General features: G+C 32.9%; 1 protein-coding gene across 6 annotated transcripts in view; it reads right to left on the bottom strand.

The window, feature by feature from the left end:
- Positions 1 to 13,932, bottom strand: part of rerea (arginine-glutamic acid dipeptide (RE) repeats a) — a 242,115-nt gene that overhangs the window by 167,235 nt on the left and 60,948 nt on the right. The window lies entirely within an intron of this gene.

Below are 13,932 nucleotides of genomic sequence, written 5' to 3'. Positions count from 1 at the left end.
GTAAACATGTCCAAGCTCTTCAGCTTGACGTTGCTCCTTCTGATTGAGTCCCCACCCCCTACTCACATCTTGGTACTGGATAATATTTCTGGTCAGCACATTGTAGACCTGTATTTTCTGTATGTAAGATTGCACTAGTGTTTTTTTTTTATTTGTTTTTTTTATTGAATTTATTTTTTTGATTTGTTTTTCTCAGAATACTCTTCAGTGTATTTGCTTATTGTTACATGTTTATGTTGTCCTTTTTGTATATTTTTATAATGTGTTTTACAATGTATAAATAAAACATAAAAATATTAAGCAATAAATAAAACAAATAAAATTAATTTATTGATAAATAAAATATTGTTCAATTTCAATAGTGAAAATGTACATTAAATATTTACAATATAATAATAATATTAGCATGCAATAAATATTTTTATAAAATAAAGCAATAAAATACTACAAAACATAAAAAAAACATAAATATACATTTTGATTTGGTAAATAGGTTTAGTTGAAGCACTAAGCTTTTAGTAATATTAAAAAAAAAAATTATTTAAAATCTTAAAACAACCACAAAATATATTAAAATAACTATTACAAATAATAAATCTAAAAAGAATAAGCAGGAAATATATAAAAATGAGAAAACAGATGTAAGTGCAAGTAAATAGATAAAAAAAAAATACAAAACTAAAATGAAAATGAAAATAAACAATTAAAAGAAATAACAAAGTCAGAATCTAAAAATGCATACTAAATAATTAGTGTGTATAATGTGCACACAGCATGCATACTGTAAAAACCAAAAAGTTAAGGTAACTCAAATCATTTGAGGAAAGTGATTGCAACAAACCATTTAAGTTCAAAAACTAATCCTAATGAGTTCTGTGGAACTTAATCCATTTAAAGTAAATAGAGCAATTTGTGCACAGTAAAACCCAATAAATGATGAGAACTCAAAACAATTAAGTACTGTAAAGCCCAATAAGTTAAGGCAACTCAAACCGTTTGAAGAAATGGATTGCAACAAACCAGCTAAAAAACTAATCTATATGAGTACTGTGAACTTGCTCCATTTTAGTTGAAGTACTGAGGTATTTAATCAACTCATTACCTTCAACACTGAGTTCAAAACTCTTTTCACTTTCAGTCAATTTTGAGTTAACTACACTCATTTCATTTGATCAAGTTGACAGTGTATATATTTAAATGACCTACATGAAGTGTATAACAAAGCATATTATGTGAAAGACAATTTCCCACAATGCACCGCCTCTTGACTCTATCTTGATCTGGGTCATTACAATTAAAGCGACAGCTTAAGCAGAAGTAATTACATTTTTAGAGCCAAATCTTCAGGCATTTTACATAAAACCGAAAAAGTCATACTACTGTTAGTGTTCAAAATCATGAATGTCAACTTCTTCACTAATTATTTGTTTACAAAAAAAGTAGTATATAGTATACAGGCTCCACAATATTGGAAAATTTGACACTGCAATATTTTATTTTGCTGCGCTATATAGAAATATAAATCCAATTTCACCGGAGAGCTTGAATAGCTCTATTTGGACTGATTGGGATTTTTCTAGAATATTATGGGGATTATTATGGATTATAATTGGGAAGACTGAAGTAAAATACTTTACGGTATACAAGTAAAGAAATTTAATAATCAAACCTTAAATAGCACTTTATAGTCTTCATTGTATAAATAATCCAGAAAATACATCTTTATTAAAGTTACAAGTAGTACAAATTCATGTGCCTCAATACTTTAAACTCTCATTGTTGAACTGTGGCTCCTGGTAAATCCCAACATTTAAACTCAACATTGCACTTCCTGCGATGTGACTACTGCGGTTGCGCACATGTGATATCGATGCTAAAGCGATATATTGTGCAGCCCCACAGCATTCAGTAAGTAGTGAGTTAGTATTCCATTCAGAACACATCCTCTGTCTTCCTCCAGCCATCACTTGCTATTGATCCACAGCAACATGGCCGTCGAGCAGAGCCATGCACAAAGAAAGATGGAAAAGCACCTGACAGGGAGACTGAGACAAAGGACGCTTCAGCCTTGACTCGAGTGGGTCATATTTTTTTTAAATGAATATTTCATTACTGATTAGCTGGTTTGTTTTTGTTCAGCCCCATGCAGTCATTGATTTGTCATGGAAGGAGCAGGAAAAAAAATGATCTTGACTGGAAGACAATATGAAACGCCATTCGCAACACATTTATCCTCTGTGATGTGATGTGTTTGAATACAGAACATTCAGTGTAAAACTATTCCCACGTAGAAAGACACGCTGAATTAAATGCGACACTTTATGCAAAAAACAGTTTTACAAGCATTCGATTCACACCGAAATTCATCTGGCTTGTGTTTCATAATGAGGTGCAATGAGAGTGAGGAGATTTATTAAAGGAGAAGCTTCTCCCTCATGCCGCTTTGAAAAAAAAGCATATGACTTATTCTTTCCTTTGGGCACAAAAACATGCATTTTCAAGACTGAGATGATGGTCCTTTTCAATCCAATTACAATAAAAGCTAACTGAACCATTCCAAGTGTAAAAACAGGACATGAACGGCAACATAAATGTATTGAATTTATATTACAAGTCCTGTTTACTACAATTGCAGTATTTAAACGTCATCTATTGGTGACAAAAGTGACAGAAATTAGTATAATGTGAATGGTGAGCAATTATTGACAGGCCTTTCATTTTGGTGTGAACTACAAAAGTAAACAATGACGTTTAAAGAGACAGTTCACCCCATAGATATTTACAATAAAAGTCGCCTACGCTATTGTTGTCTATTTGAAAGAATGCATCAGTTGAGCCGCCATTTTATAATAATAATAATAATTTTTTATTTATATAGCGCCTTTCCAGAGCTCAAGGACACTTTACATAGAATGCGACAAAAAATAAATAAATAAATAAACAAACATACTAGTATATGTAGGGTAGCTCTCCTTTGAAATGAATGTGGGACCAAGGTGCAGTGGAAGACTGGCCATCCGGAGCCATTGATGTACAGTATATATACATATATTTATGATCGAGAGTTTTCCCGGTGGTCAGTATGCATTTTTTTTTCAGTATGCATTACTTTTCTACATTGATAGATAAATGACTTCACAGGCATTGCTGACAAAGAGCGTGTGTTTGTATGCATGGAAATGTATTATCTCCCTCCCTGTTAAATTTGATCTAATCCGTGTCCTGAAACAGACCCCCTCTCCCGCTTTCACTTCTAATTCTAACAGAGGGAGCGATTCATTTGTGATCTTCGTTATGGACAACTCGTGTGAACCATCGATATCCCTGCATCTCATTGTGCAATGTGCATGTCCACCTTTCTAATCTAAATATTCAGTCATTTAGGGTGGACAGTATGCACATTGAGGTGCAGGCACTGTTATGTTATCAGCCACCCCTATAAGTTACTTCAAAAACCAGCCGTTACTTCAATTAGCTGACAATAATACACGTTTCTGGCATCAGCATCTTGTCACATTTCATTTTGTAATCATATTCAATCATTCATTGTTTGCTGATTTTATTCAACAAAACTAGCATAAGCCTAGTATTTAGTGCAAGTTAGCGCTGCTTTGCCTTATGGTGAGTGCAAGAAGAGACTGTATTATCATCAATACTTGTTTAGCACAAATGTTCGTAACATACAAAGACATAAAAAACTTGTCCTGGGAGCACTGTACAAATGTGGCGCACTATTGATGCATGCTTAGGGTTCGTATGCGATAACTAGTGTATTTATCTATGCAGGGGCGGACTGGGATTAAACATCAGCCCTGGCACTGTAGCCACACCAAGGACACGCACATTCACGACTTATATTGGTGTGATCTACTCAATAAAAATCAGATGATTCACTACATTATTATATCTGACATAACTGAATCAGAAATTTAACAAGGGAGAGAAAAAGATTAAGCCATCAAAAGAAAGTAATACTCTTGTTAAAAGAGTCTTGCAGATGAGAGTGCAATACTTATTTTTCTATTCCAAACGCACCAGCATAACAGCGCTATTGTGGTCCAGTGGTCAGCCTGTTGCGTTAAGACGTTGCCGGCCCAAGTACGAACCTCACCTGAGTATTTTTTTATTTATTTTATTATTTTTTCATTTTTAGTGTTAAGACACATAATACTCTTTGGGTTACTTATATAGGTGTACATATTTTATTTTTATTTTTTGTGTGACCACCGTTACAATGGACCGGATATCTATAAAGGATTTTGCACGGAACATATATTCAGATATTGCAGGAAAGGACATTGTGATGTTTTAAAAAATGGTGTTGGAGATTTAGCTACCCTTTAATGTTCTCATATTTATGAAAAACATTTGAAGTTCTAAAGCAGCTGTGTCCTTGAAAGAGATGTGATGGTGTCATTAGAAACTGAATTGGAAATGACCTTATTTTAATATAGTCAGTCGTGAACTGAGGTGGCCCAGTCTAAGGCTTGAAACTCCAGGGCTGAAAAGGAGTCCATCTCCAGCCCTGCTCTGTATGATGACAGAATGATCATTTTTGGGTGAACTGTCCTTTTAATCAAGATAGGGCAAATGTTCACATTTCAGCAGTTGAAACTTTTCTAATAAAAAAAAAAACACAATTTTAAATAAAATAAAATTTAATAATTGAAAACACTAATTAAGAAGAAGAGGAAGATGATATTTTCAATAGTTGTTTATGTGCGAGGTAATGCAAAATATGCTAAAATACAGTAATAGTGCATGTTATACACAAGAAAACTACAGAAAAGCAGTGAAGTGGAATCAATAAAGCTGTAAAGAACTACAGTATGTTTGTTATTTGGTGTACACAAGATGGTGACGGGCTGAAGGTCATGTTATTTTACTGTTAATAATAGCCTACAACTGCTGTTACACTTTCAGTCATTTTGAGTTAACCTCTAAAACTGAATGTCTGCATTTTGGCGATGGTTAGGGTGGGCTGAGATCTAGTGTTTTTCTTGTTTTATATTATTTGGTTGAGGCAAGTGCACAGTATTCTATTCATCTTGTTAGCTTTTTTTGAAAACACATTTAGTTCAGACTCTTTTGCCAGATGTTTTAAAAGCTTTTACTAAAGATAAGGCTACTTTAATCATGTTAAGGTTTCTAAGTTTACTTGTTAAATGTAAAAAAACAGAAGAAAACATTGTTATCTTAAACTGACAATGTTAAAAATGGATTTGACTTTATTCCGAGTAGTCTTTAAGGATGTGTTACCACTTTGAATTTTGGTTATTTTGGTTAATTTGGCCCAGATAAAAAAAGATAATGATACATTAAGTCATTGTTTACTTAGGCCCTGTTTACACTTGTGCATTTTAGTTTAAAAATGGCGTTTTAGAATGAAAACGATCCGCGTCCACACTAGCGTTTCACCCAGCATTTCTAAACAGCTATCCGTCTACATTAAAACAGAGAAAACGCACATCACTTGACCACACACACACAGACACACACATTCTAGCATGCGCTGCAGCTTGCTTTGAGAACATACCCATATGAGAGCTGTGCACGTCAGAATGTTCATCCAGGATCTCCCGTTGGATCTAATCTCACTATATTTGTTAAATGTGTCATATAATTGATTTTGTTGTCTATATCTAACAACATATTCCCTGACTTTGGTCCTTTGAATATATGACTTGTTCTCAGCTAACGTGTCTTGGCTGAGCGCAAGTATAAGTTAGGTTAATATCTAAATGAATGTAACCGCGGACACAGATTCTGCACAATTGACTGATTGCTTGCCTTTATTTTCTCTATTGTATAAACTTATCGTATGTTATAGTTTTAAAATGGCCATTATTGGTTATTAAAACTAATATTCAGTGAAAGAGAGGGTATGTTTCGTATTTTCAATGAAAATGAAATGAGGCAGTAATGTTATTAGCTCCATTTTGTTAAGAATATCCATGAAGATGACGCTCATGCAGCTACACAACACCTCGACATTTTGGATGTCTGTTAAGTTGCTAATACCAAAATGAAAATAGGCAGTTCATCACATCATGTTTTCATTTTATTGTTAAGACAGTGAAACAGCTTAGCCAGGGGGATGTGAATGACTTCATAAAGTACAATCGGGACTATGTTTTCCATATCAAATTTGCGAAGTCTTAACTTACACAGAGAGAGTGCAAGACTGAACTGTGTGTAGGCTACTTAATACTGAGTAAAAAGCCCCAATCAGAGAGGCGAATGTCTGCAGCCCCAACTCCGTTTTCAGATGTAATCCACAGAGACGGAGCAGCAGCGTTTTAGAATGTAAACATCCTCTCCAGCGTTTCCAAAACGCTCCGTTTTCAGGGCTCGAAAACTCCAGCGTAGTGTGGACGGATGGCGTAACCGTGGCAAAACTTATGCGTTTTAAAACGAAAATGCATTAGTGTAAACGGGGCCTAAGAACCTATAGTCACTTTATATTAAGTGGCCTTAATTACCATGTTCTTACATTTAAATTAATAAATTTATGACAATGCCCTTATTATGAATGTACACGTTTTACATTGTATATGCATTGTAAATATTATCTGCATGTAATTACATCCCTAATTATTTTCTGTATTACATTTACAATTACAATGTTGACCCATCGGCTTACACTTTAACCCACCCCATTATTTTGTTAGTGAAGCGCAATTCTGTGAGATCTACTCTGAATGTCAAAAGGTGCTCTTGCATAAACTCCAAATACCCACGAACCCAAGAAAAAACCCTGGAAATCCTCATAGTGGAGATTTCACTGCTTCTTTACATTCAATGTGTCTAATAAACACACAACTACAAAATCATGTCACAGAAGGACACGTTTGTAATTTTTACTCAAACTCCTATCGAGTCGAGTGTTTAAAATCTGATTTTGCATAGCTTGTCAGTGTAAAGTAAACTGTAGTGAACGCATGTGTTGGAGATTAACTAGAACCAGCTTTACTGACAAAACTTCCATAAAAATCACTTTGAATTAATCGCCCAGCCCTAAAAACAGATAAACCATTGTATTGTAAGTGATTTGGCTCACTGTTTGTTATTACACATGATTTTTATTAGTTTATCACATATTTTGATTAATTGAGAACTTGTATAAAATGTGTGCAGACTGTCAAAACAACAGGAATTCCTTCACTGCATCTAGTAATCATCATGCCCTGTTTTTTGTTTGGATGTTCTTAGGTCTGTGTTATGCTCATATGTCAATCAAACTGCATCAGAGTTTGCTTTTTGGCAGCAAAAATAACAAACTAAAATAATATTATGTAAAATGTGTTAAAATACTTCAAATGTACTTAAAATAACAAAAAGCTACTTAAAATAATCGCCTGCAATGTTGTGTAAATGTTATTTTAGGGTTGCCAAAATAAAAACCTAAAAATAATGTTGCCCTATTATAATTTATGCATTAAAAAAAAACAAATGGGAACCAAAAACCCATTTAAAAAGAATCTTAAAACCAAAAAATAACCATTAAACCAGACCAAGGCCAATCTATTGTTTGGTGCACACCAAGCCTCGATTGCCAGCACTGACACAATGTTCAAAAAAACAAAGCACACTAACAGAGCAATTCCACCATCGCAGCCATTTAATTGAAGTGTGAACACAACGCACCCTTAAAGACAAATCCAGCAGGGTGTAACAGTAATGCCTGAAAACAAACTGAGGAATTAAACCTCAACAGCTCAGTTCATTCACTAAGTGCAGAGAGTCAGAGAATGACTACAAATGGCTGAAAACAACTGACCTTTTTTTTTTCAATCTCATTATGCAACTCATCTCTAGGTTTCTCTCTAAACGGTCTCCTTTCCTTCCTCTTCAGAATCAGCTTTAGACATTCTTCACCTCGCCGCCTGCTGTGGCCCCTGTTTCTCCGGCTGATTTCAAACTCTACTGACAGCTCTCATGACTAAGGCTCTCATGTCAAACACTATTATATCAGCCATCCATTCATTCCCGTAACACTGCTTTAGTGACATTTTCAAGCACTTAGCGGTGCAGCAGTACTGTCTATGCTACCTCTTATTTCAACCCGGCAGCCGTCAGAAAACGTACATTATTCAAAAACGCAATCTAGACTGTACTTCAAAAAACAAAAAAAAGAGAAAAGCTTAGCTCCTTTTTTTCCAGGCTGGTGGATGAGATTATAGGTTTAAATGCTCCTGCTTTAACTAGATCAGTGTGATTTAGTGCTAATGCTCGTGGACAAAAGCTGCTAGCGGCTTTTTTAGACCACAGCCAATGGTCTCAGTTTGCCCACAGGTCACAGACCAACTCGGGGGTGAGATTGTCAGTTCACAAGAGATGTTTGGATGCTTAAGAGGGGAAAAAACAAATGCTTAAACCAAAGAGACAAAACAGCTTAACCACACAAGTCCCATTTAAACATATAGTGGAAAAAGATATAGGCATAATAATAATAATAATAATAATAATAATAATAATTAGTTATTATTAAAATAATATTAAATTCTTGATAATAATTTTTACATAACTATTATTATTATTGTTGTTTGTATATATGCATGTTATTGTTATTACTAGTTAACTATACAATTTGTTCAGCTTTGTTTTACAATAATTTATAATTTAACTTATAATATTTTTAGAATTAATTTTTCTAAAAACATATTTTTTACAATATTAATTGCAAAATAAGGTATGTAACATGAAATTATTAATCTAATGCAGTTAATAATCAAAATTTAAAAATAAAGTATATTACATAGGTATGACATAGAAAAATATTAATATTAATGTACAGGGTTACCACAGTGTTTTAGTCAGTCTTTCACTGACTAAAACACAAGATTTCCATGACCTATAATGAACAGAAAACATGTAGCAGTTATGTTGGGAATTGTGTAGACAAACAACAGCCGTATCCAGTGTTTTAACAGGTATCGCCTGGTGACTGCATTTGACTTAAATGATTGCTGGCCGAAAAGCGGATAAGGAAATAAAGTGGCACTCAAAAATCTATAACCTATAACCATAACATTAGCCAACACATGTCAAACAATGGAATTAATCAGTACAGTAAAATTACAATTTGATGAAGTAAAAGTTAAAATGATAAACAAACATCCCTGACAATTACATGACTAGACAAAAACAAAATGTGTGGAATATGAATATGTGAATATGTGAAATTCCATAATTTTCCAGAAATTCCAAGACCTGTGAGAACCCTGAATATAATTATTCTTGTTTTAAAATATTATTGTATTATTTTGTTATTATATAATAAATATTATATTATTGAATTATATTATATTATTATTATTATTATTATTATTATTGTTATTAAAGAAGAAAAAAAAAAGTTAAAATGACAAAAAAACGTCCCTTGACAATGACATCATATAATTGGACAAAAAAATAAGTGGAATGGCCTAAGATTTTCATGCTCTAAAACTGCTTCTGAATCATCCCTTGATGATTTTTTTTAAAATCATCATTTTTTCTCTTTTAATTAACATTCTGTGCAGTTTTAAAGATGCTTAACAAGTTTTACTCTGAGAGAGTTTACAAACATTAACATTTTGCATAGTGGAAACCAGGGCTGCGTGCAAAATCGCCTTCTACTCAGTAGGTATTGCATTTGAATTTAAATTTACTACTCGGCCGTTGGAAAAGTACGTTCTATACAGTAAGAATGGGAGTAGTTTGAATAGAACTCGGATGTTCTAAATCTGCCATTTTGTAATCATCACGTGACCAGCCAGCGTGAGTTGCATCTCTTTACTCCCATTCATGAATTGTCTTGTGGGGCATCATGGGACAGTGCAGCATGCATCGAATGCACACTTCAGAATCTCACAAGAAGTAGTTCAGCTTGGTACTTCTCGTATACTGTTTTTTGAATTCCATGAATTCGGACATACCAATCGGCTCGCATACCGTTTTTAGCCTACTTTATAGTATGGAAGTATGCGATTTCAGATGTAGCCAGCTTTTCATTAATTTTCCATCAATTTTCCATGAATTTACAGACCTGTGAAGACCCTGAATATAATAGTAATAATAGTTACTATTATTTTATAACAATTGTAACAATTATTATCTTAATGGTTATTAACAATTTTAATATTTAATAACTATGATTATAATAAACCCGTTATTATTATTATTGTCAATAAACAATTAGAATTTGCTCCTGCTTTAACTAAATGAATGTGTTTTAGTGCCAAGGCTTTTTTAGACCACAGCGAGTGGTCTCCGTTTGCCCGCAGGACACATAGAACCCAGCTCAATAGAAAATGAGTGTTTCCATGCTTGAGGGACGAAAAAACAAACATTCAAAGTAAAAATAAAAACAATTTAGTCCCATTTAACCTTCTGCTGGCAAATGCAAGATGTGGCTTTCATTCACCGCTGACCTGGCAGAATCTAGCAGAAAGAAAACAGATTACCTGCTGATTAGCCTGTATTATGAAGCAGCTCTAACCTTTGTGAAATGGACTGGCTGTTCTGTGCTTAGCCGAGCATGGCTCTTCGTCTTCCCCAGCAGAGAGAGACAAGCCTAGCGCTCCCTATTAAGTAAGCGCTCTGAGCAGTGAGCCCTGCACATCCATCAGCTCGCAATGACACACAGTCTTGCCATCCTGCCTCTTCTTCTTTTTCTCAGAGAAAGAGGTGTCGTGTTCGCTCAGTTCTTCTGTCTCAGATGCTGACAGGAAATTATTCATAATTTTGAGTGCTGGTGGCTGTGAAGCTGTGAGATGATAATCCAACACTTGAAAACACAAATAAGCACTGATGACAGCATGTCAATACTCGACGACACTCCAAAAACAAAACCTACACAAATAATAAAAGGTCTTTAAAAGGTTTGAGATGCTAGCTTCTCACAAAGCAAAAAAGAGAAACAGTCCTCTCTTTCAGAATTTGAAGGAGACTCATTAAAACACAGTAAAGCTAAATCTTGCCAGCATTTTGTTAGGTTGCAGGCTGTTTCTGGGGAGATTATTAAGGTGTTTTAAAACTCTTTATAACTCTCTTATTTTGATCTGTTTGTTATGGACCCTTTTAACGTTTAACAGTCATCAGCATCTTAAATCCATGAAGATTTTTCATATGGTTCATTTAAAAAACATATGAACATTATTTATATGTATTATATCATCTTTGCATGAAATTACAAAAAACGAATTACCGCTTATGCAAGGCATTTCTAATGCATCGTCTATTAACATGACAGTAAATTTGACCTTGTTTTCTCTTCTGGCCGCCACTCTCAGTCTCACACAATTTTTGTCTTTTTTCAGGATGTCATGATAACACCATTGTGCAATTTTCTTTTGTTATTTCAGCAAATAAGATTGTAAAAAAATGATTTGTTGTACTCTCCAATTCACTGCTCTTTAAGTTGACCTAACTACACTGTACAAAATATCTGTAAATTGACAGTTTTTTGCGATTCATTTTGTGTTTTTTCCCCACTTTTGAATTGCTTCATGGGACCTTGGTCTTTCTTCCAACAATGTTTAACATTGAAAAGTTTGAAAACGTGATTTTATGAACATTTTAATAGTTTGAAGTGACATATTACCTATGTTGGTGTTGTATGTTATGCTCCAAAACTAATAATAAGCTATTTTATATAAAAAGTAATAAGCTGACAGTACATTTTCTGTTATTTTACAAACTTAATTCTCTAGATATTATTTCTTAAACAATATCTTGTCTCAAACTACTAAAATTTTAATAAAAGTCAGTTTGGTAAACTAAAGTCAACAGAGCAGAGATTCACAACCGTAAATAAATGGTAAACACAAAATATGGAAACTGTTAATTAAAAGATTTTTTATAGCGTATGACGAATTCCACTACTGAGAAACCCGGAAATGTGAAAAAGATCCATACTTTGTGTCGTGGAATTATATCTTTATTTATTACAAATTGAAAAAAAGTCTTAAGTTGGTTATTAGTATTGACCTTAATTATTATTTTTTAATACATATAATTAAATTTTGAATAATATACTTTTATTCTGGCCAAACTAAAACAAATAATACTTTCTCAAGAAAAAAAGATATAATATAAAATACTTAATATAATTTTGCTAAACAGCAAAAAAGGGAGCTAATAAATAAATAAAGCAAAATAAAAAAATATACAAAACACTAAAAGGAATATAATATCAAAAACCAATTAATAATATATTACTGTTTAGTAATAATGAAACTTTTATAAAATGATTAGATATTCATAAAATAATATAATTTTATGATTATCATCTACAATATTAATTACTATTACTTTATAACAAAATTAACCGTGTTAACTATCTGTAAATTATAGTATATAATAGGGTTGCACAAAAAATCTGATATTGCAATGTTTTATTTTTCTGTGATTAATATGGTTTTAGCAGATGGTTTGAATAGCTCTATTTGATGGATTTCTGGGGAGTCTAACAGTATTCAGGTACAGAAATTGAATAATTTAAAAAAAAATGTCAAATGTGAAAAAAATGCTTTTCTTACTTTGTTTGATCTCGTTTCTAGTCCAAATATCAAAAGAAATTCTTAGATCAAGTAAAATATTGTTCAGTTTTCCCCGTCAGAAGAAATAAGAGAAAATGAAGAGTTTTTTCCTTGTTTTAGGGAAATTATTTGTAAGTGGGGTAAGTGAATAATCTTGTTTTCGCTTTGAAATGTAGATATTTCAGCTAGAAACGAGTCGAAAATTCTAGGAAAGAAATGTTTTTTGCATAAATGATACAAAATCCATATAAATACTGTGATTTAATACAATTCTGTAGTTCCTGGTCAACTATAATTCAGTCTGGACATTGTGTCTGGACATCTTTGAGATGTGCCTAATGCGGATGCACACATTGCGATATTGATGCTGACTAGGGCTGCTCGATTATGGGAAAAATCATAATCACAATTTTTTTGGTCAGAAATGTAATCACGATTATTCAAAGCGATTATCCGTTGAAGTCAAAATTATTCATCCTTCTGTGAATTTATTTTTATATATATATTTCCCAATTGATGTTTAACAGAGGCTTTTTTTTTACAGTATTTCCTATATAATTTTTTTCTTCTGGAGAAAGGCTTGTTTGTTTTGTTTCAGCTAGAAAAAAAGCAGGTTTGAATATTTTGAAACGTATTTTAATAGCTCGATATTATTAGCCCCTTTAAGCAATATATATGTTTGATTGTTTGCAGAAGAAACTACTGTTATACAATGACTTGTCTATTTACCCTAATTAAGCCTTTGAATGTCACTGTAAGCTGAATATCTTGAAAAACATCTAGTAAAATATAATATACTGTCATCATAGCAAAGATAAAAGAAATCAGTTATTAAAAATTAGTTATCAAATCTGTTATCTTTTATCTCGATTAATGGTTTTTCATAATCGTTAAAAGCCAAAATTGAAATTTTCGGATTTTCAATTAATTGCACAGCCCTAATGCTGACACGATATACCGTGCAGCCCTAGTATGTAAAAACTAAATAAAATTGAACTTTAATACTTCAGCTTTATACAATCAAATAATTAACAACAGCATTAATAACAAGAACTAAAAGCAATCTAAATCTAAATTTTATTTAGTATCAAATTTCTATTACAGTTTTGTATTGTTTTGTTAAGCACTGCAAACCAATGCATCATAATCACTAGTGAACTTAAAAGGTCAGGCAGCGTGTCGAATAGCTCTAGATCATATATTCAAGGCATCACGCATCTTCCCATAACAAACTGTGTGGGATGTATTACTCTCTGAAGTGTAATACTCGGGGTCACTGCTTTCTTCAAAATCACTAACCCTCAAGCATGAGCAACAACAACAGTGATGCTAATAAACAAATGCTGCCCTGCAACAAAAAAATGATCTACTATTATGCTAAACGGCACTAAAATGAGGGCCTTTATGG

This window comes from Danio rerio, chromosome 23, assembly GCF_052040795.2.
Source record: "Danio rerio strain M-AB ecotype USA chromosome 23, GRCz13ab, whole genome shotgun sequence".
Lineage (NCBI taxonomy): Eukaryota > Metazoa > Chordata > Actinopteri > Cypriniformes > Danionidae > Danio > Danio rerio.
The sequence above is the reverse complement of the archived record's forward strand: the minus strand, read 5'-3'. Positions and strand labels throughout refer to the sequence as shown.